Source organism: Sceloporus undulatus, chromosome 2 (assembly GCF_019175285.1).
Source record: "Sceloporus undulatus isolate JIND9_A2432 ecotype Alabama chromosome 2, SceUnd_v1.1, whole genome shotgun sequence".
Classification (NCBI taxonomy): Eukaryota; Metazoa; Chordata; class Lepidosauria; order Squamata; family Phrynosomatidae; genus Sceloporus; species Sceloporus undulatus.
Genome location: NC_056523.1, coordinates 59,005,866 through 59,027,713, shown reverse-complemented (window position 1 = coordinate 59,027,713; position 21,848 = coordinate 59,005,866). Strand labels below are relative to the sequence as shown.

Here is a 21,848-nt window from a genome sequence, read left to right as displayed (position 1 = left end):
AATACATTTATATTCCACCTTTTCCCAGAGGAATCAAGGCGGATTACAGCAAATACTATGACAAGTAAATATAAAAATAAAATCACATTTCAAAATCACAGTATACATGATGTAGGGAGAATCATGTCCCTAGCCTAGCCTAATATCCACTGCTGCTGGCAGGTGATGTTATGAGGACAAGTGAGAGGGGGCTCTGCTAAATAGAGGAGTCCATATCGTAATAATGACATGCCATAGCCTCCCTTCACTACTGCCATGTCAATAGTGCCTCTCTCACAGGCAAACCTGCTCTCAAACAGCTGGGCTCGAGTGATGTTCCTGGACTCAAAGGTGTGTGAGTCGGCTTTTAAAGGTGCCTCTCTCACAGGCAAGATTCCATAAGTTCAGCAATACACTCAAACTGTGGACTTGCATCTTCAAGGGGATTTTAACTTCATCCAGCACAGACTAAGTTCCTATTTCTTGATCTGCCTTTTGACTGGAGCATCTCTGGATTGTGTTTCAATTTATTTACCCTCATACAGTCCATTACTGGTGACAGGCACTAGTTTATCTTCTTTAGCAGGTCATTCCACAATCCAGGGACAGCTGAAGAAAATGTCCTCTGGGTAACAGTTGTCAGCTTAGTTCTGGCTGACTGAAATAAATATCCTACAGTGGAACTGAGTATACAGGACAGAGAGATGGTGATCCTGTAGTAATCTGGACCCAAATTGTGAAGGACTAAAATGGGAACAACCAAAACTTTGTATCTTGCCCAGAAACTATTTGGCAGCTCCTGGTATGATTTTAATATTGACTAAGATCTTCAATATGTCCAAATGTCATTTTATGTAGAAACAGAAAAAGACCTGCAGTGCATTGTGTTTAATAGATGCCTTGTACCTGAACCATTTTTCTCTCCTTTAATCTTTCATCTTCTGTTTATATCAGTGAAATCCAGCAAGCTCTAGCTATCAAAAAGATTGCTGGTGTTTTCTTCTTTTTAAAAATGACTTGATATGACAGAAAGACACTATGGACAAAGTATCTGCAGACAGGCTCCCCCAACCCAAACATACACACATTAGCCAAAAATATGTGAATTACTTTTGGCAAGGTTTGAATACATATGGCGTTTACCACTAATACTTGCTTTTCTTCCGTCTTCTGTCCATTGAGGAAAATCATTTAAATCATTAAACACAGTGGGGAAAAGAGAACTATTAATCTAATAAACTTTTGAAAATGTGATAGAAAGCAGCTGTTTTCTTTCCCTCTTGCAATTTCCCCCTCTCGGTAGGAGTGGTGTATGCTATTGGGTGCTACTTCGACACTGTAGTAATTTGATCACTCATCTTCTGAGAGGGAATTCTTTTCTTAGGCTTTTTGATTTAAATTTCATGTAAAAATTATTTAGCCCCAGTTGGATGCTGTCTGCCTGATTTTCACTTTTAAGTCAAAGTTTCAGGCTGCAAGGCGTATGAATGTCTACTTAGGCCCAGGGAGGCCTTATTCAGTGGGATTTTCTTCAACAGAAATATTCATGGGATTGTGCTGCTAAGAGTGATTCAAGGCACAATAACTGAAAATTTGCCTCAATACACACAGATCTGAGACACTAAAGGGAATGTGTGGTTGAACCACAAAATCCTACTCCCACATAGACTTCCCTGTAGCTTTGTCTAAGAAGCCAAAAAGTTGCTGGTGGTTTTATCCTGAGGATTTCCACCATGTGATGTTGTTGAATGAATGTTAAAAAAAAAACTTAGGGAGATACGTATTTGACAACAATGTAGAGGCAACTGTAAAAAAAAAAAATGGGCTGGAGCCTAACTAAGGCATATTAAAACAAACCTTTTGAAAGCACTGATTTCAGTGAGCCAACTAAGTCTCAGATTCAAGCCTGCATTCATATCTTTTTTCATATGAAGTAACCACTATTTTCCTCTAATGCTATATAAAACTGCTCTTTTAAACCACAGTGGATCACCAGAAATCTTTAGTTTAAAAATATTGATGATAAATTTTGCAAACTTTTTTCCTAACTTGCCAAATACTTGGCTAATATAACAGTTCCATTGTATAAGACAAAATAAAATTCAAAGATGCTAAAACCTTTCTCTCTGTCTCTACACACACACACACACACACACACACAGAGTGTTAATAACTTCAGACACAGGACCATTCAAGATTAACAATTGGAAAGGCAGTAGGGTTTTTGGGGGGGTGGGGGGTTATTTTTTAAGTAGATGTGAAATATTGTCTTTTGGGGTGCTGAAGTTGTGTGGTGCTTGGTATTGTGGGATATAAAAGGTACAGCTGTGTTGAACTGTATTGAGCAGACAGCTGGGTCAGGATGTGCCTGCATATAGAATATGATGGGGCACCATCATTTTGGAGAGAGGGAGGATGGGATCAATTATCAGAGAAGAAGGTACAGATATTTGCAAGCTCTTCTTTCTGTTTCTACTTCCATCTCTCAGATTTCTGGATACCTGTATTTGAATATCAGACCCTTTTGGACAAGTAGTTCTGTTGTTTAATGGCAAGATGGCTCAAAATAAGATCAGTCTCATGATAAGATCAGAAATGAAGGAGTTGCCCCAACTGAGTAAGTTGGGAGGAGGGGTGGAGCAGACTTTACCCAACTTTGTCCAGGTGGATACTCTGTGCAGCATCAACTCAGATAAGAGAGTCGGTGAGGGGGAGTTACTATGGTCCATCCCATCCTGGTGATGTTTGATTTCATGGTGCCAGTCTCACTCTGCAAGTGTGGAAGGACTATTTATAAATAGTCCAAATCTACAGGCACAGTGCTGCAATTCAGGATGCTCTTGGATTCATTTCTGTTATTAGAATCCCACTGGCCTCACTGACAAAGGGAACCAGTTACTAGTGCCTAGAACCAGGGGAAACTGGGTGCTAATTATCCAAGAACATATGGTGCAGGATGGGTGTCTTTTAAAAACAGCCACATCACTGCTTGCTGGAGAGCAGTAGATAACATCCCTCCCTGAAAACAAAAATAGGATGGTGTTTGGAATATTTGTATTGACACTTGAAAAGATTTGGCTTCTTGCAGATTTCCTCCCACTTGCCTTCAAAGCACCCTTATTGAAGAAAAGACTATTATTCATTCCAATAAAATTTCTCCTAAACAAGTACTTTTCAGTTTAGGAGCAAGTGATACCAAGATATCCCTCAAGGGCAGTGTATTAACCTTTTATACATACAGCAACAAAAAAATTATGATGAAGGCCGGATGTTCTTTAGCCCTTGGATATAATGAAAATGTCAGTGTTCTATATAGTTTTGGAACTAACAGTTTCACTAGAATCATTTAACATTTATTATCACCTTCTACAAGTGAGTTCCAAGGAACAAGATCAGTCACATAAAGCAAATCATTCCTTCCTGGGCCATGGCTTCCCAAGGAAGGAGATCTGTTTTTAATTAATTTGCATCTTTTCATAAAATTGTCTGCATAATGAGGTTATTTTCCCTTTTATGAGGAAAGGAACACCAAAGATTAAAGAAAGGTTCCCCTATGTGGTAGATTTGCTTGGTCATTGAAATTCAATCCACTTACCTCATTACTCTCTCATCTCTCCCCACCCATGTGAACTAAGTTCATTTTCCCAACACAATGACAAACAAACATGCTCTTTTTCCATCACCTTTCTTCATGTTCTGTACCTCTGATTCCTCATCATTTCATAAACTCCACAGAAAGATCTTGTTGTTGTCATTGTGTGCCATCATCATTTCTAGCTTAAGGCAACCTAAGATCCCTATAATGGGGTTTCCTGGGCAAGATTTGTCCACAGGAGCTTTGCCAGAGCCTTCTTCTAAGGCTGAGAAAGTGTGGTTTGTCCAAGGTCACCCAGTGAGTTTTCATGGCTGAGTGAGGATTCACACCCTGGTCTCCAGAGTCCTAGTCCAACAGCCAAACCACAACACCACACTGGCTCACACAAAGAGCCATGGAAGAACCAAATATACATATATACATATTACTAACTGGAGTCAGGCATTTGGGGTACAGGAGGCGGTGTTCCTTGAAGGAGGTGGCTGAGCCTCCAGATTGGGTGGAGACTGCACCTGCTTCTGGTGTGTGTGAGTAACATCAAAATTAAAGATCAGGTTCAGCTGAAATAATCAGAAGTGATTGGGAATAGCAGCCTCCTTAGTAACAAGGGTTCTCCTTGAGAGTAGGATTCACTTCACAGGAAAGTGTCAGGACTTGGTGGAGTTCCAAGCATAAAGAATATATACCCTCCCTGCTGGCTAAATACAAGGTTGAGAACAATACAGTGGTATGACTGGTAGATGCTGTTCATTGACCCTGACTTGTATCCTACGACTTGAGCTTGAATCGTATTGTTAGTACCAATTAAAGCAGACCTACTGAATCAATAAGATTTACCTATGTGCTAATGCAACATTCAAGAATTGGTTTAGTGAGTTTACTCTAGCAGAAAATAGCAAATACTTGGAATGACTACTAATTAAAGTTAAGAAAATGCAAAAGCAAGGTTATGGCCAAATATTACAAAGACAAAAATGACCATTTTTGTCTTTGTAATATTACAGTTGGCCCTCCATTTTCGTGGGAAATTCATTCTGAACCACCCAGAATGGCACCGCCGAATGTGGCGGCACGGATGTGATGACTTGGTGCCATGGAAGGGCACCTGTGGCCCATTTTGGAGCTCCTTCCTGGGTTTGTGTCACTGGTGCAAAATTTACATGGCTGCGCCAGTGACACAAAGGAGAAAGGGGCTGAGTGGCCCCTTTCTCTTTTTCCCTGCCGCTGTTGGGTGTCCTTGGGGCATGAAGCCCCAAGGACAGACCTTTCCAGGCCTGGAAAAGCAGCGGATCGGGGTCCCAGGACTGCTGCTGTGGCAGCTGAGGCCCCGATCCGTCAGGGAAAGGGGCTGGTGCAGGTTGCCACAAAGGGGTGGTCTGTACACCGCCTTTTATTCCCTTCTCCTCTTTACTCTTCCAGTGTTCTGGAATTCAGTAGAGGGAATCTTCCAAAAAGCCCCAACTGAAGTGGAGGAGGGTGGGTTTTCTGATGGAAATGAGAATTAATAAAGACAATTTTCTAACTTGGTGTAATAGTTCAAGTATGAGCCTATTGCTATGAGAGATCAGACTTCAAATCCCTGCTCTGTCAATGAAACCCATTGAGTGAGCTTGGGCAAGTCACACCCTCTCAGCCTTGCAGAAAAGCAAGAACAAATCTCCTTTGAATAAATCTTAGCAAGAAAACCTTAGTATAGGTTCACCATAACTCAGAGCTGATTGAAGGCACACAACAACAACGCTTAGAGATTCAGAATCTGCTCCTGGATCCAATTAATTGACTCTCTGAGGGTTCATGTTTGCTCTGCTTAGCTGTTTTCTAATCTCACAAGCTCTCTTCATGCCATCCTTCTTATCTGTTATTGTTATTTAGTATTCTTATGACACCAACAGCAAGTTAACTGCTGTAAAACATGCACATAATTATACTCTTTTCCCACTCACGTCTAATGCAAAGATACGCCTTTTTCATCACTGTTTCCCTCAATCACTTTTATAATAATAATAATAATAATTTTTATTTATAGACCGCTATTCCGCAATGATCATAGCGGTGTACAGTAAAATTGCAATACAATACAAAAAAATTGCAAGGCCTCTCTCCCCCTCAATATGGTGGTTGGAGGAGGGCTCTTTTTCTTCCAGGCCAGGCCTCTCCCCCCCTCAAGATGGTGGTTGGAGGAAGGCTCTTTATGACTGGACCCAGCTAACCACACCTGAATAAATACCTTGAGGATGAGGAGGGGAGATCAGGAACCAAGTATGAGTAGTCTAGATAGATAGATGACCTCCTCTGCTATTCCATTAGTAGAAATAATTGCACTTCATCAAAGAAGTTTTCTGTGGATGTAAGGAGATCTTTGTTCCTCTGCAGGGAAACACTGGATTCAGTTGATTAGATAGTCAAGTCTTTTCCTCTCCTCTAATAAACATCTTAGTGTACCTCTGCACTATACACTTATAACAGTTTGATCTCAGCTTAACTGTTATGGTTCCATCCTGTGGAGTTTCCCTCAGTTTCAAACGTCCTGCATGAGAAATTATGTGCAAGGCATGAGCCTTTCCACTCATTTTCTCCCCTATCTCTGTGGAAGCTTGTAGTCACCATGGGTATACTATGATAAATGTGGATATGATGACCATAAGACTACATGTATTACAGTTATATATGTACAGACTCCAATTTTGTATGTCTTTTATGGAGAATGACATCTATAGCAATAGCAAGTACATTTCTATACCACTTATCAGTTAACTAGCACTCCCTAAGCGATTTACAATTTACCTAGCCCCTAACAAACTGGCTCCAAGTGGACCTTGGAATTCTGCCTAGAATTGAACTTACAGCCTTGTGGCTGCAAGTACTGGCATTTAACCACTCTGGCACCAAGGATCCTACATTTGGAGGGCATCTACATTTGGAAGATGCCATTCAACAATAAAAATAGAGTCTTTAAAGCAGGAGTGGGCATAGTGTGGTCCCCAGACTGCATGTGGCCACAGTACCCCATTTTTGTATCCCCTGAAGCCTCTCACCGCTCGCTCAAAGCTCCATAACCCACCCAGAAGATTTTTTAAAAAAATTCTGTGCCATTTTCAGACACTTTTTGCCCTACAATGATGCAGAAAGCCCCCCAGTGCCTGAAAATATTCCCACTACACTACACCCCCACAAGAACCCCAGAACCCTGTCCATTTTCTTCTGCAGTTTTTTTCAAAATGATGACAGGGCATGTTGTGGGAGAGGGGCAATTGTTCCCTGTCTTCCATGCATTATACACCTCTGCTTTAAAGACCAAAAAGTTGAATTTGGCATAAGCTTTTGTGATTTCATCAGATGCAATCAGAAGATGGCTCCACAGCCTTCATCAGTTCACAGATGTAACAGGACACATGTGGCTGATCAACTTCAGAGTGTGGTCAAGATGACCAAAGCTATTAATGAGGAAAAAACACACAAACTAAGAAAGCAGCAGTCTGCTTTTGCCTGAATCTAGATTTAATCCCCTTAACTCCCTTACTGGTACTGTACCGAGTTAATTAAATGCAAACTACCTTTGCCACTTTTAAAATCAGTTTGCACCAACAGAAGAAAGACAAAGACAAAGAGAGAAATTGAAGGGAGGAGAGAGAACCTGGGACATTTGAAAACCCACTTTTACTATGGTTTCCCATGGCTCAACCACACAACGGTGACAATGTTTTGCATGAGGGGGGAATCAAACTCATGGTTATCACGTTATCCTGCTGCCTTGATGGCCGTGTGCGATAAGGGCCAAAGTCATTTTTGAAAAACACACAACCTGATGTTTCTATTAATCCCACTTTCAACACTCTAAAACCAAGGACATTAGAATGCAAGAATGAGGCCTCATCAGTCTGGCTGCACATTTTGCAAATTCTGTAGGACAATAGAATGATTCTTACTTAAAACAGATGGAAAAAATGACTTCAGAACAGAGTTATAGAAATATATGTTAATCCATTTAGTGGAATTCTTGCTCTTCCAAATGCATTTTGATTCTTAATGCTGGCTTTGATTGAGAATGTTAATCTACTGACTGAATCATTTAGACAAGAAGGCCAATTTCCATAAGCTTTTTTCTTTAAATAAATAAATAAATAAATAAAACATTATTTCCAGAAATGTAGCTTGTTGTCATTAAGTGTATTTAAATCTTTGTGCATACATCATGAATTCATGAATGTATAATTCACTTCTATTTCTCTAATCATTCATTATTTTGGAATCCTGCCTGTATGAGAAAAAGCAGATCTGCATAGACATTTACCAGTACACCACTTAATTAGAATACAAAATACAAAACTGGTGCTGAGGCTTCCTGATAACTTAATATCAGCATGGACTCCTCTAGGAAGTTGCTGTATGTTGAGATATTTGTTGCTACAGTTCTTGTCATTTTTTGTTGACTGCTTGTTTTATTTTTGAACACCCTGATGACTTTTTTGTTGGCCCAGACTATTTCTTGGCAATTCCTGCCACTTGCTGCCACATTTCAGCTCCATTGTCATGTGCTTTGAGAAACCCGTGTTGACTTTCTGTGATTATCACATTCCCTGCTAAATGTTCACAGACTCTGTGTTTAATGAGCTGCTCTAGAATCTTTCCTGGTATTGATGTCAGACTAACTGGACGATAATTGTTGGAATCCTCTTTTTTTCCCTCTTTGAAGATGAGGACAATGTTTGTCCTCCTCCAGTCTGTTGGGACTTCTCTTGTTCTCCAGGAGTTCTCAAAGATTATTGCCAATGGCTCTGAGATTACATTTGCCAGTTCTTTTAATACCCTTGGATGTAGTTCATCTGGTTCTTGAGACTTAAATTGCCAGATAACATCCAAACTGCCCACACCAGAACTGGAGTTTGGGGTTGTTGACAATCCAAACTGGACAGGGATGGTATAAACAAGGCATGGACACCACTTTAACTACTATGGCTCCATCCTACAGAATCCTGAAATTTATTGTTTTGGGAGGCACCAGTACTCTTTGGCAGACCAGCCTAAACCTCTTGTAAAACCACAAATCCCAGGATACCACAGGACAGATCTATAGCACTTAAAGTGGTGTCAAATTCCATTATTTCTACAGTATACATGAAGTCTAGGTGGGGGGGGGGGGAATCTAGCACAAGCTTGTATGGACTAAAATCAACTACATGAAAGCTTGTGTTACAAATTTCTTTTCTTTCCAGTCAGTCTTGCACTGCATTCCTTTTTGTGGCTTTTTTTTTTAAACATAAAAAAGCCTGGCTGTCACTTTCAATGTACAGTCACTACCCCTAACTCACGGATTTGAGATCCGCAACCTCAGTTATGTGTGGAGGAGTGACCTCCGTCATTTCTAATAGCGTGTGTGCCCGACGCACATGCCAAGGCTGCGCACATGGGCCAACTGTATATGCATTTTTACAACTCCTATTTTTCATACCACCCTGTAAAGTCAGTTGATCTAGCAACAGATAACATTTTAATTCACTGTGTTCTCAGTGTGTGTGGCCACTTTCAGCTGAATTAGGTAGGTTACAAAAGATCCAGGACCTGTTTACATCTGTATATGCACTGCTAACTGTAGGAAGAACTGATGATGTACATTGTGAAGAAACACAGATTAATCATAACAGCTAGAATTTACTACCTTCTAATCCCACACAAAGTAAAAGAGACTGTTCACACATGTTGTTGGGAGTTTAAAAAGCAGTTTTTAACACTAGACCTAGCTTGGTGGAAAGAGTTAGGATTAGACTGAGGTAACACACCAATTTCTCTCTGATGGCAGATGTGAGGATGCTACTTTCATGGAGGCCCCTACTGCATGTTCAGAGAGCTATGTAGATCTACCACTGTTGTTCTTGAATTCAAAGATATAGCTATGTTAGTCCGAAGAATCAGTGTTCAGAGAGATCTTGTAGCACTTTTGAGACTAAAACCTGATACAGACGGGTGAAAAGTGACGGTCTGTGGTGGGGTGAGGGCTGAGCATCCCCACACTCACACCCCTTCCCACACTGCCTGGGCACCATACTTGCATGTGCCCATTCAGATGGCATGTGCATTGATGACATCCCTTTGGTGAAGTGCCCAAATGGGGTTGTGCCAAAGGGGTGTGACCAAACTGCCCAGCAGCAGCTATGGCACCTCTTTAGAGGCACAAAAAGGAGCTGGAAAAGATGGCTCCTTTTTGTGCTCTGCTGAGGCCAGATTGGTGCCGCTGCATGCATTTGCTATAGCACAGATTCAGGGCAGAAAGGGACGGTGTCTCGCTGTCCCTTCCTGCCCGTCTGTACTGGGCCTATCTGAAAAAAAGAAGTATAGCTTTTGTAGATTTAAGTGTACTTCCTCAGATGCATTTGGTGGAGTGTGAAGCTGGACCTGCCTGTATCTGGTGTATCAATTTCCCCTGCCACCATGCCTTAAAAGACATGGGGGAATATTAAATAAGGACCGAATGGGAGTGAAAGGTCCCCTCCTTCTGTTTTGGTTAGCAAAAGCTAGCAGGGCATAGGATGACATGATGGATTTGTTACTCTGCTCCTCCCCATCCAACCTTACTTTGGATTCCAGTTTTAATTCAAGCAACCTTTATGCATGTGTGAACAAGCCTTACAGCCATTTGGAAATAGATTATTCCTATTGTCTGGAGAAACTGTTTTGCCTTAATTACCCCAGCCTTATTAGCTCAGGTGGATGCTGCTAGACCACCCACTGTTTAAATGCTTGTATAATACATGTTTATGAATATACTCCATACTAATTATGCAACTCTAAATTCTTTATTGCAAAAGAATAAAACTATTTAAGATCCAGGTACCAAACATGCTTGAGTTTAATGTTATTCATGTGAACGTCTCGATTAAAAAAAAAAACTTTGATGAAACAATGTTTTCCCTTCAGTCAGTGTAATTACAAACATGCTTAAGGGTGCACATATGCAGTCAATTTATGAAATCACTATCAGCCTAGATATAAAATGTTTTGGTATTCATTCCTCTTAGGTAGCTTTCCGGGACAACTGTTTGTAATGCATTTTTGTAATGGCCAGTCTTTCATTTCTGTGTTAATTCATCATGGAAAACTACTTTTTAGGTTATCCTAGTTTTGCTTAGCACTTAAAAAATAAAATAAATTTTCTGACCCCCGCTACTCCCACTTAGGAACAAACTCACCATATTTCCAAGTCAGAAAATTACTTTCAATTCTACTGCTTGTAAACCAGAATGAGGCACCTTAAATGAAGCAAAAGAAGGAAATTAGCCCCAGATATAGCTGAATGCTGGCCATGTGTTTCTGAAATGGGAATCTACAGGCCTCTCCTAGCACTCCCTCATCACCAGATCACTAGACATATAAAATGTGCAAATCAAGACATAATCTAGGAAAGAGTCTGTTGCAATATAGCAGACAGGAATACATCATATTTTTTGGCTTACAAACTTTTTTTTCCAAAGGGCAACATTTGGCCAATGAATAGAATGTTTTAAAAGACCCTCCCAGCCCCCAGTTTATAATGAAAGCTTTTCCATGTTTGAGATGCTATATTTACTTAGTTCAAATATTTATGGGTGCAATGTATATACAGTATTGAACAAAACAGAAACCAGATTCATTCCTTAATGAGTGAGAAGGAATAGACTACATACAGAACTAAATATACCAGAGTGTGAAGGAGGGCAGGGGGGGAGGGGGGAGACGGCCTTAGCTAATACTTTGTTAAGCCTGCATCCCTAAGAAAATGTAAGTCTCTTTACAGCTACTGAACTGAAGAACAAAAAGAAAATAAATTGGTATTAAGTTTTTGTTCATTATCAGATTTTTTCCCCCTTGAAAGACAAAGGTTAGAATGTTCAAAATATCTTTGAATTTATTCAGCTGTTCTTGTAGTTTCATGTTTCACAAGTGGCTGCAACACTACCTGCATTCCCATATGACTGGATTAAAACTATCTGACAGGCTTGTTAAAGCTATCAGGGCAGCACTGCAGTGCCTGTTCAAATTCTCATTGGTCAACCGTCTTTGAGAATTTACCCTATTCAGAATTATTGCACCATTTTCAAATGTGGGACAACCTCAGTTTTAAGGCAGGCTAACCCTAACAGATAGATACTAAAACCAGAAGGACGATGGGCATTTGTAGAATCAGACAATTAACAGTACAATCTTTGGTACATTTGTATCTCATGCTTCTTCAAGGGATCTCTGAGCAGTGCTGTAACCTCAGTACAAATGTGTAAGGTAGGTTAGGCTAATGTTCAGCACCCTGCCTGCCCCAACCCTATACATACTTGTCTAACAGCAAGTTTCATTAAAAGCAATGATGTTTACTTCGAGGTTGACATGCTCAGTTGCTGAGTTTAACAACTGGGTGGTGAACATGGGATTCCCATGTTCCAGAACGAAACTTTATTGCATTCACAGTACAATGGGCAGGCCACAACTGTAATTTCCAGTTAAGGGCTGGGGTATTAGGGAGAAAAATGGGAGGAATAGCAAAGGAGATGGTGGTTTCACAGGCAGGTAAGTTATACAGGATGAAATCTCTCCCCTCCACCCCCACCCCAAGCACAACATCTGTTACTGTTTCTGAGCCTTTTCAGAATTCATAATAGATTCCAGCTGGCTTCTAGTGGAAAAATGAATATGTCAAAATTGCATTGCAAATAGTGTCTTTGCTGATCATCTCAACAGAAACTCCACAAAAAAATGGTGTGGAGGCAAGCCTGAGCAGAGCTGCTAGATTTTTATCTTGGCACTGTTGATAACTCTATATTTAGAAATACTATGACTATCACAATCACAATTTGATAATTATATTGTGCATCTACATAGAAAGTTGCTTGTTTGTTTGTTCTCAGTGTGCATGCCAGCCTACAACTAGGAGAACAAGAAGCAATATCACCAAGAAAATGTACATTATAAGGAAGATCTCGCCTCATGTTGCTTCTCTCAACATAGGCCATGAAAATTTTACAATTATTTTAGTACATGAATTATTTTCATGAGAATCATCTTGGATCCTCCCCCCAAACATGACCAAGACCCAAAAAACAATGCTCTAGATAATGTTGGGACCTAAATCCAATTGTCATTTCTAACTCAAATAGATCTGGCAAGTCAATAATTAGGTAAATTCCACTGATTCAATGTTGGGACCAAACTGGATTTAGGTCAGGGATAGGAATCTTGTGACACTCAGGCATTGTTGGACTGTAGCTATCAGCATTCATCACCACTGGCTACAAAGGGTAGGGATACTGGAAGTTGCAGTTCAACAACTTCAGGAAGTCTGCAGAATTCAGAACCCAGGTGTATCCATTAATCGCTATATAGAGCTGTGATCACGCTATGCTAAAAATAGCTGAAGTTCACATTTTGATCTGGAGAGGCAAAAGTTCCTGCCCTAGAACAAAATGAGAATTTCAACTCAACTCAGTTCCAGTCACATATGCAAAGCAACTATGATTTCCATACTCTTTGTGCAAGAAAAGAAAGTGTGCTGGATTAGGTAGGGTTGCCATATCCAGCCTGGGGACAGGACATTCCTGGTTTTCAATTGGTAGGGGGCATCCCCGCATGGTTTCCTCCTTGACCCAGGTTTGTCCTGGGTTGAGGAGGTTGCCACTGTGGCGGCTGCAGCAGCGGCTGTCACATGCGGCCGCTCCTCCTGGGGCCACCACCCCCAACGCAGCCTTCGCCGACGCTTCTGCTTGCCCTGCGTGCGTGCCCTTTCAGGGCCGTACGCAGGGCTAAGCAGGAGGAGCTCCTCCTCCTGAGGGCAGGCTGGCTGGACAAGGGCTGAACAGCCTGCCCCGCTGCAGGCCGGAACCTGTGAGTGCTGGCAGGGGGTGGGGCTGTTCCAGCCCCAGTCTGCCCCCATTGGCCAGCCAGCCTCAAGAGGAGGAGCTCCTCCTCTGTTTGGTCCCCACGTGGACCGGGCCCAGCAAGGCAGCAGAGGGGAGAGGACCATGTCCTTTGGCGCCTAGGAGGAGGAAGAGGAGGAGGACAGGTGCGTGGCCATTTCCAATATTTTTCCCCCTGTGTGTTTTTATTTATTTTTCCCCTGTGTATTTTTATTTATTATTCTATCTAGGAATAATGCCAAAATGTCCTCCATTTTGATCATGCCTAAGAAACATGCATTTATATTAACATTTTTAAAAAATCAACATTTTTTTTGCGAGTCCTCCATTTAAAAATGTGTCCTACATTTGAAAATGTTTCCCTACATTTGTTCCAGTTTGGAGGTCCTGACTTATGGCAACCCTAGGATTAGGTAGCAAGCTCTGCCTTAATGGACTTGTCGTCATAGCATGGAAAATGTTTAACCATATTTGCATATTGATATAAACAAAAAGGAAAAAAAGTATAAACGTCATTTTGGCAACAGCAATTAAAAAGGAACACTAGCACTTTGTACACAAGCAAGTGATACAGTTCCTTTGCTTCAGCTGGTTTATTATTCAAAAGATATATGATATTCTACTATTTAGTGGAAGCTAAGGAGATAAATACAGGCCGTGTCCTGCCCTCATGTTTTCATTTTATTTTTCTATATTTTTAAGGTTATTTTCACATATAAACTACTGTCCCCACTGCCTATAAATGTTCAAGTAAGGCACACTTAACAAACATTCCTCACCCATGTCTGTAACTGCATGTGAGAAGAGAACAGGTCACACCATAATCTTCTGGCTACATCCAACCTACACATACATAAACCCAAAAACTAAAATGAATCACAACGTCCAGCTACATGTCCATGTGACTGCAAGTCATATAATGCCATGAAGTGGTTGCACTCTGTTATATTCAAATGACCAACAAATGTGTATTTAAAAAAAAAAAAACCACCATGTTAACTTGTCAAATGCTAAAAATGCATTCATTAATTTACTTTCCCTGAATTTATAACAAAGCTTTATGGGAGATCAAGATCAAACTTATAAAATAATAACTGGAAAAATTTACTAAACAGTTTTTAAAATAATTTTTAGTTTTGCTTAGAACATACTGAAGAACATATCTCTGTTTAACCTCCTGCATTAAATCTGTAAGTCATAATCAGTTTTCTGTCTATATATGTACTTAGGTCCAACTCAAGATAAAATCAAGATAAATCAAGATAGAACTAGCTGTTTACTGTGACTAACAGTTTCTATTGTCATAAACTAAGTTAACTGAATCCTAAATAAAGTTAGATTACACCAATTCCATTGAAGTCCATAGGATGTATGAGATTTATGGAGAGAATTGCTGCCTAAATGAATATTGCCAAAAGGTTTATTAAATATTATTTGTAATTTATATTAGCATAAAAGTTTTAACCCCTCATTATATGTATTAAAATATTCTATGGAAAGGTTTTATCTATGAGAGATTGCTAATATTGTGATGTAATCTGATTATTAAATGGTGCAATCCTATAATGCCTACTCAGAAGCAGTTCTCTGGTAAGAGAGAAAAGGAATGTGCCTTTAAAAAAACAAAACACAACACAACATTATATAGATCAGGATAAAAATAAATTTCCCCAAGTTTCCTGATGTTTTGAGTTACCTTATGTTCTGATACTCACTACCATTTTCTCTTTTTAATTCCCATTCACTTGACACAACACTGTGACTCCTGTTGCAAATTCTGGGTTTAAACTCCAAACAAGAGAGGAGGGAGAGGCATTTTATTAAAAACTTATACTGTACTCCAGTCACTTCATGAGCCATATTGAGTTGGGTAGCCCCTTAAGAATACTCAGCTCTGAAGCTTTAATCTCTCCAAAAGTGTCCCTCCAAGTATATTAGCAATAGCTCGAGAATGGAAATGTTGTATAAAAATATCAGCATACTGACTCTGACACACCATCTGTGTGAGCTAAAGTCTCCACAGCAAAGCCTTTTACACACTGAAATCATTATCTCTCTGCAGCTGGCATTTAAAGCTTATTGATGGCATGGGTATCAGTGGCTCTGTAGGCAGCCCTTTTGCCTGAGGCACCCAAGGTCACAGGTTCACATTCTGCTTAGAGAAAAAGCTGGACATTTTCCAGGATTGTGTGTGGGCTGTGCTAGTCTCCTAGGGGGCAGTCCTTAAGACAGTAAGTGAAACCATGTCTGCTTTGTAGATATCAAAGCTCTCTTCCTAGTGTGGAGGAAAAAACGGGCAAGGAAGCTACCAGTATACATGCCCAGAGCAAGAAGAAAAATAATGGCTGGAGAAGAGAAGTGGGCTGGTCTGGAATGTTGGGGATGCCTAGAAAAAGAATTTAATAATTAGGCACAGGTACATATTCAGAGATACCACCTGTGGACAAACCTCTGCAAGGGGTCGGACATTAGGCAGAACACTAGTATACATAATGCAATGTAACCTGCTCTGGTGTTAATGCTCTGATGCTTGGTTATCCCAGATGTCTCCCTCCTCCTCTTCGTTACAGACAGGTAAAGTTGGATCTCTTGAAGGAACTGGGGATCACACTCTAGGCAAAGGTTGGACAGGTGATCAATGTACAGCATGAGATTTTGCCGTGGCAATGTGCCTCCAACAGTGACTGGATCATCTAGTCAAAAGAAACAAAGCCAACATGTAACATTTTATTTAAGGAAGGAACAAAACAAAAGGAAAAGGAAGATCCTAAACAAACCCTGTATACATGAGTATACATGAATACAAAAGGTTTATGCCAAAACTCCCCACCCACCCCACGCACAAACAAAGGTATTGATTTCAAAGTGTTTCTCGTCATCTCATAATTATTCATTTGGGGACAACTTCTTAAACCATTGCTTTAGTTAAGGCCAAACTCTGTGTTGCACAGACATTCCTTAACTGAAAGTTTCCATGGTTCCCCCCGCCCCCCATCAGCATTTTCCCCCCTAGAAAAAGAGTCATATGGGAGGGGATGACTGGGGCGAAACCAATTTGGGCAAGGACCTAAATTAAGGGGTGGGTTAAGGTGGATTAACACAGAAGGTTAAGGAGGGCTAACACTCTGTCTCATACTTTTGAACTCACATTTCCCCCTTGTGGCTACTATTAGCTCTAAGCTGGAAACAGGCATGTAATTTTTTTGCTAATTTCATTATCAAAGAAAGCAGCAGGTAATTTTAGAAGGTTTTTTTGTTTTGTTTTTGAAGACTATTTGCTGGTTGGGGCTTATTGTGTGCAAAAGTCACACATGGTATTTTTGTGCAAAAACAACCTTTTCTTCAGAGAAAACAGAATCTTCTACTCATATAACATGAAGAAATATTATTTTTCTGTGCAGAAAAATAATGTATCTTGTCCAAAAATGCTGTTTTCTGCATAAAATGTGAAACGTTTGCACTGAATAAGTCCCGAACTGTCTTTGTCAGTCCAGGATTATCCCCATCAAGGTTTCCCAGTAATCAAGAAAATGATAATATATATATCCATCCAAATCCTCCTGCCACTCAGCTGCTATGCAACTGCCACACGACATCTACCTGTTGATTTTGATCTAGCTCTTCAAAATTAAATTTTCCCTGTCTGTACACAATTGCCAATAAAGAAAAGTGTATCAACACCTGGTATCAAAATTATTTTTCTTTTCTTTAGTTTGCTGCTTGCATCACTTTACTGTGTGGAAGAATCAAACCCAATGGAACAGTGGAATTTTTTTTTATTAAGCCACTTTCTCAAGCATTGGCTTAACAGTTTATTGAGCAATAGTTTTGATAAAGGAACTGGGTATTGAAAGGCTAAATGCATCAGCTTCCAATCAGAACAAGCTGAGTATTTCTGGGATCAATTCCCACACAAATAAAATCAGTAAACATGTGGAAAGGATCACATTCCCAGTCTACAAGACAGACTATGTAGTTATTGGAAACTCATTTTTTAATCTTCAAATGTGTTTGTTCTGTGTTACTTAGACCTTTAATGTCATTTAAAGGTGGGACAACTGAGTAGAAGACTCACAAATTAAATCTACTAAGTCTTTTTAATTTCATAAAAAGGGTCTGCAATAATTCTCTCTTACTCATGGCAAAAGTAAATTGAACTAACAGTATGGGTTAGATCCATACTTGGAGTAGACTTATTGAAATCATAGCTAATTCAAGGCCCATGGTTAAGTTTCATATTAAACATGACTACGTCCGAACCAAACCTTCTAATGTGGAATGCATATCAAAGGCTGGATGTATCTGGATTATCTGTTGTTACAGAGAAGAGAGCAATTTGCCACAGTTAACAGTAATCTCAGGCATACTTGATTCTATGCATAATGACACTAATACAGAGGTTTCCATACCCATGATATTAGGAGAAACACAGACACCATGCCTTGGCTCACAGAGAATAAAAAGTAATACTAAAACATGTTAATAATTTGCTTAAATGTATTCAGACTAAAATCCAAAATTTAACAAGGATTTCCTCCTGGATCTCTCTCTCTCTCTCTGTGTGTGTGTGTGTGTTGTCATTGTGCTGTTTCTGATTTATGGTGAAACTAAGGCAAGAACCTATCATGAGGTTTTCCTGGCAAGATTTGTTTCTTTGCCTTCTTCTCAGGTTGAGAGAGTGTGACTTGTTCAGGGTCACCCAGTAGGTTTCCATGTTTGAGCAGGAATTCTTACCTTGGTCTCCAAACCACTACATGTTGACTCACACACACACACACACACACACACCCCTTCTCTCTCTCTTACACACACGAGTAAGCACAGTTGAAGTCTACAGTCTTTAGAGTACAAAATAGCTATTTGATATATTAACTATGCTCCACTTCAAAACAAATGACCCTGCAGAGGTCTGAAGCAAAATAGAAATGCTACACAGTACTTTAACGCAAATGCACTTCACTGCATAACAAGAACACATTTCATAAGAGGAGCATGTGCTCTTAACCTGTGACAACAAACCTGTTTATTTAGTTTTCTTCTTAGTAAGAAAGCAATTGGTTTTTTCTCTCAATAAAAATATCCTTATACATTTATAAACACTACTGGTAATTATGTAATTACCTTACCCAATCATGTTAAATTGCTGTCAGTTAAGTTCCCGCCACTGATTATCTATGGACTATACTAAAGTTAAATGAAGTCTTTGCTAAAGTCCACTTAGTGAATTACAAAGGTGTCTCTATGGTTCTAAAAACCGTAACAGGGTTATATTTGCTATAATCATCCAATGTCCAAAGTCAAGGACAGATCTCACTGAATGTCTTGTATAAAAATCTAAAGAAATACATGTTGTTCCTTACTGAGACTTCTACATCTAACAGCAACCTTTCACCTCCACATGGTTAAAAACACTATAATTATGTAATTAAAAGTAATTATGTAATTTAACCTATGGATTTTTATCCTACAGGCTCTAGATAAATTATTTTCATAATATATTATTATATATTATTGCATTATTTTCATAATTAGAAATAAAACAAGTTTTAAAATTAAGGATCAGAAGAACTTCAAAATAATTATATTAATGCTGTCAAGGGGCCATGTACCAGTAATTTAATGTAAAATAAATCTAGTGATGACAATCTCCTTAGAAAGCCATGAAATTATTTCCGCTATAATGACAGGAAACATTACTGTTTGGAAATATTTGACTACCCAAACAAGATTTCATTACCTCCCTCCCTGTAAGCATTTCCAATCTCCTCACCTCTGATAAATAATATAATGGGAAATTTTACAGGAACTGGATAAATGCCAGTGAATGTAATAATAGAAAGGATGGTATTGTTATTAGAAATTATGCTGTTCTGCCCAACGTCATGGAACAACTAGTCCATAAAACAGGCAATAAGTTAGTTCAACTGTATCTAGGAAATTATATCATTTATTCTACATATTATATATATTGATCCACAGAATCAATACATATATAAGAGAGAGATCCATTGAATCACAGAATTGGAAGGGCATCAAGGATAATTTCATCCAACTTTTTGCCAATGCAGCAACCAAATGGTCAGTCTTTAGCCTTTGCTTTAAAAAAATTGGAAGGAGGACTTTCCAAGGCAGACAACTCTCTTCTTATTCCACCAAGAAGTTTTTTCTTAAATATTTCAACTAACAATTTTCCTGGCAGTTTAGACACCTCGTCTAAGGTCTTACTCTTTATTTACTGAATTTATATCCTGCCTTTGCTTGAGCAGATGATGCTTCAGTTAGGTGACAACAAAATGTAGACAGTATAGCAAAAGAATAGAATTGCAATAAAAAAAAACATACATGTCATCCGGGGGGGGGGGGAATGAATCCAGTGTAAACATAAATATAAAAAGACTTGAGTAAAGAAATAATAACTCCCATGAGTTTACAGCTTACTTCAGCAGTCAAACTGCTTCAAAACCACAAATCTGTCCTACTCTTTTCAACAGCCTTCTGTGAACATGTGATGATGCAGGGAATGCCATCATGGGGAGAGGCACTTCTAGGTGGCATTTCCGTTGATCTGTAAAACAGATTGGGTTCCCTGCTCTTGTATAGGACATGCTTGAAGGACAAAGTCTGACTCTATAGAAACAGCTGCTCACACTATGTTGAAAGGGCAAGGACTGGTACAAGAGCACTTGGAATCACTGCCTTCCATAAAGAGGGCAGAGGAGATTTCAGACAGAATGAGGAGCATCAAGAGACAAACAAAATTGAATGTTAAATGAACACCTAAGGGGTGGGACTCATGATAGGCTGCAAGTCCTAGCAGTCTGATCCTGAGCTGGGAGTTGCAGTCTAACTTTTGGAGGGCTGCATGATTTCCACCCCTTGATCTAAATGAAGTTCATTAATTTTCTCCACAGCTATCCTAGGATGTGGTGCTACTCTTTGTGGGCAGTAAGACACATTCACAAACATTCAATTCTCAGTCACTGCTGAACAGAGGGCCCATTCACATTACCTTTTAACCCGGTTTTGAAATCGATTCTTCCACGTGAAGTTCATATTGGGCCCGATTCTTTCACAATCCATGTCAAGGCTTGCACAAGGAAATGCCCCTTAGCGTGGGGTATTGAGATTCGGGCTAAAATCCAACTGAAAAGACCCGGGTTCCGTGAAATATGAACTTGCCCCCAATCATGATCGGGGCAAATTCAGGGAGGGATTAAGGTCAGAGGGTGGGCAGAGGTCAGAGCATTCCCTCCCCTCATCGGAGGGGAGGAGGAGGAGGAGGAGGAGGAGGAGGAGGAGGAAAGAGCCGAAGGAAAAAGGGGAATCTGGAGGCAAAGGGTGGCAGGAGGCTAAAAGGGGAATTCAGGGTGACTGATGGGGGCTGCAAAGGGCTGTCAGAGGGTGAGGGGGGGGGGGAGGGGAGAAAGTGATGCTGGAGGAGGAGGAGGAGGAGGAGGAGGAGGAGGGAGCCGTGGGAAGAAGGGAGCCATGTAGGGCATTCTATAATGGAGCAGGAGGAGGAGGATGAAGGAGCCAGGGCAGCTCAGAGGGAGGGGAAGGTCAGAAGGAAGGAGGAGGTGGAGGATTACCAAGGGAAATTGGACTGCGGGGCTAAGCGGGGGGATGTAGGGAAATTTTGACAATATATGCACATGATTTTTTGGGTGACATGTCTGTGTGCTTGCTTGTGCTACTTTCATTTCCTCTTGCTCCTGGATGATTATTATTATTAGTGTTATATGAGGATGCTACAGTCAGAATGCCTGTGCTGCATTTCCCTTTTATTCCCAATTGATTCCATGGGTCAATTGGAACTGACAGGTCACTCTCTCTCAGCCTCACTGGAAGGCAATAGCAACGCTCCTCTGAAGAGAATGTAAGCAGGAGGAAAGGGGTCAGTTCAGGTCACAGGCAGGGCATGAATGGAGCTCGCATCAGGCACCTTCCCCCCCTTTTTATTTTTTAAAATTATTTTTGACAAAAAATGTGCATGTTTTTTGCTTGAGGTAGATATACAGATAGATAGAACGTGGCTAGCTGCTTGTTCCCTTTCTCTTTCATGTGCTCGCTTCCAGCAAAGGGGAAATGTTGCAAAGGGCAAGACCTTTTTTCCTTTGCAAATGAATGCTACAATTCGAATATTACAAAGTTGCTCTTGTCAATTAGGCAAATTGGCAAAATGATACATGCTTTTCCTACTGTCTCTAAGAAATTCAGGGGTAGCCCTGAATTGCTTTTAAAAGCAAAAAAGAATGCAAGGCAATCACATTCTTTTCTGGCATTTCTGAGGTGAGGAATTTATTATTATTATTATTATTATTATTATTATTATTATTATTATTATTATTACATGTGTAAGAGGCCTTCTGGGGTGGCAAGGAGTGGGGGATACAGGATGC

The 21,848-nt window shown here is 40.0% G+C and overlaps 1 protein-coding gene across 1 annotated transcript in view; it reads right to left on the bottom strand.

Moving 5' to 3' along the window:
* Window positions 1-21,848, bottom strand: part of ERC2 (ELKS/RAB6-interacting/CAST family member 2) — a 765,920-nt gene that overhangs the window by 86,164 nt on the left and 657,908 nt on the right. The window contains exon 18 of the mRNA XM_042454903.1: window positions 15,954-16,142. The gene's annotated coding sequence lies outside the window, so the exon portion shown is untranslated. The remainder of the gene's footprint in view (window positions 1-15,953; window positions 16,143-21,848) is intronic.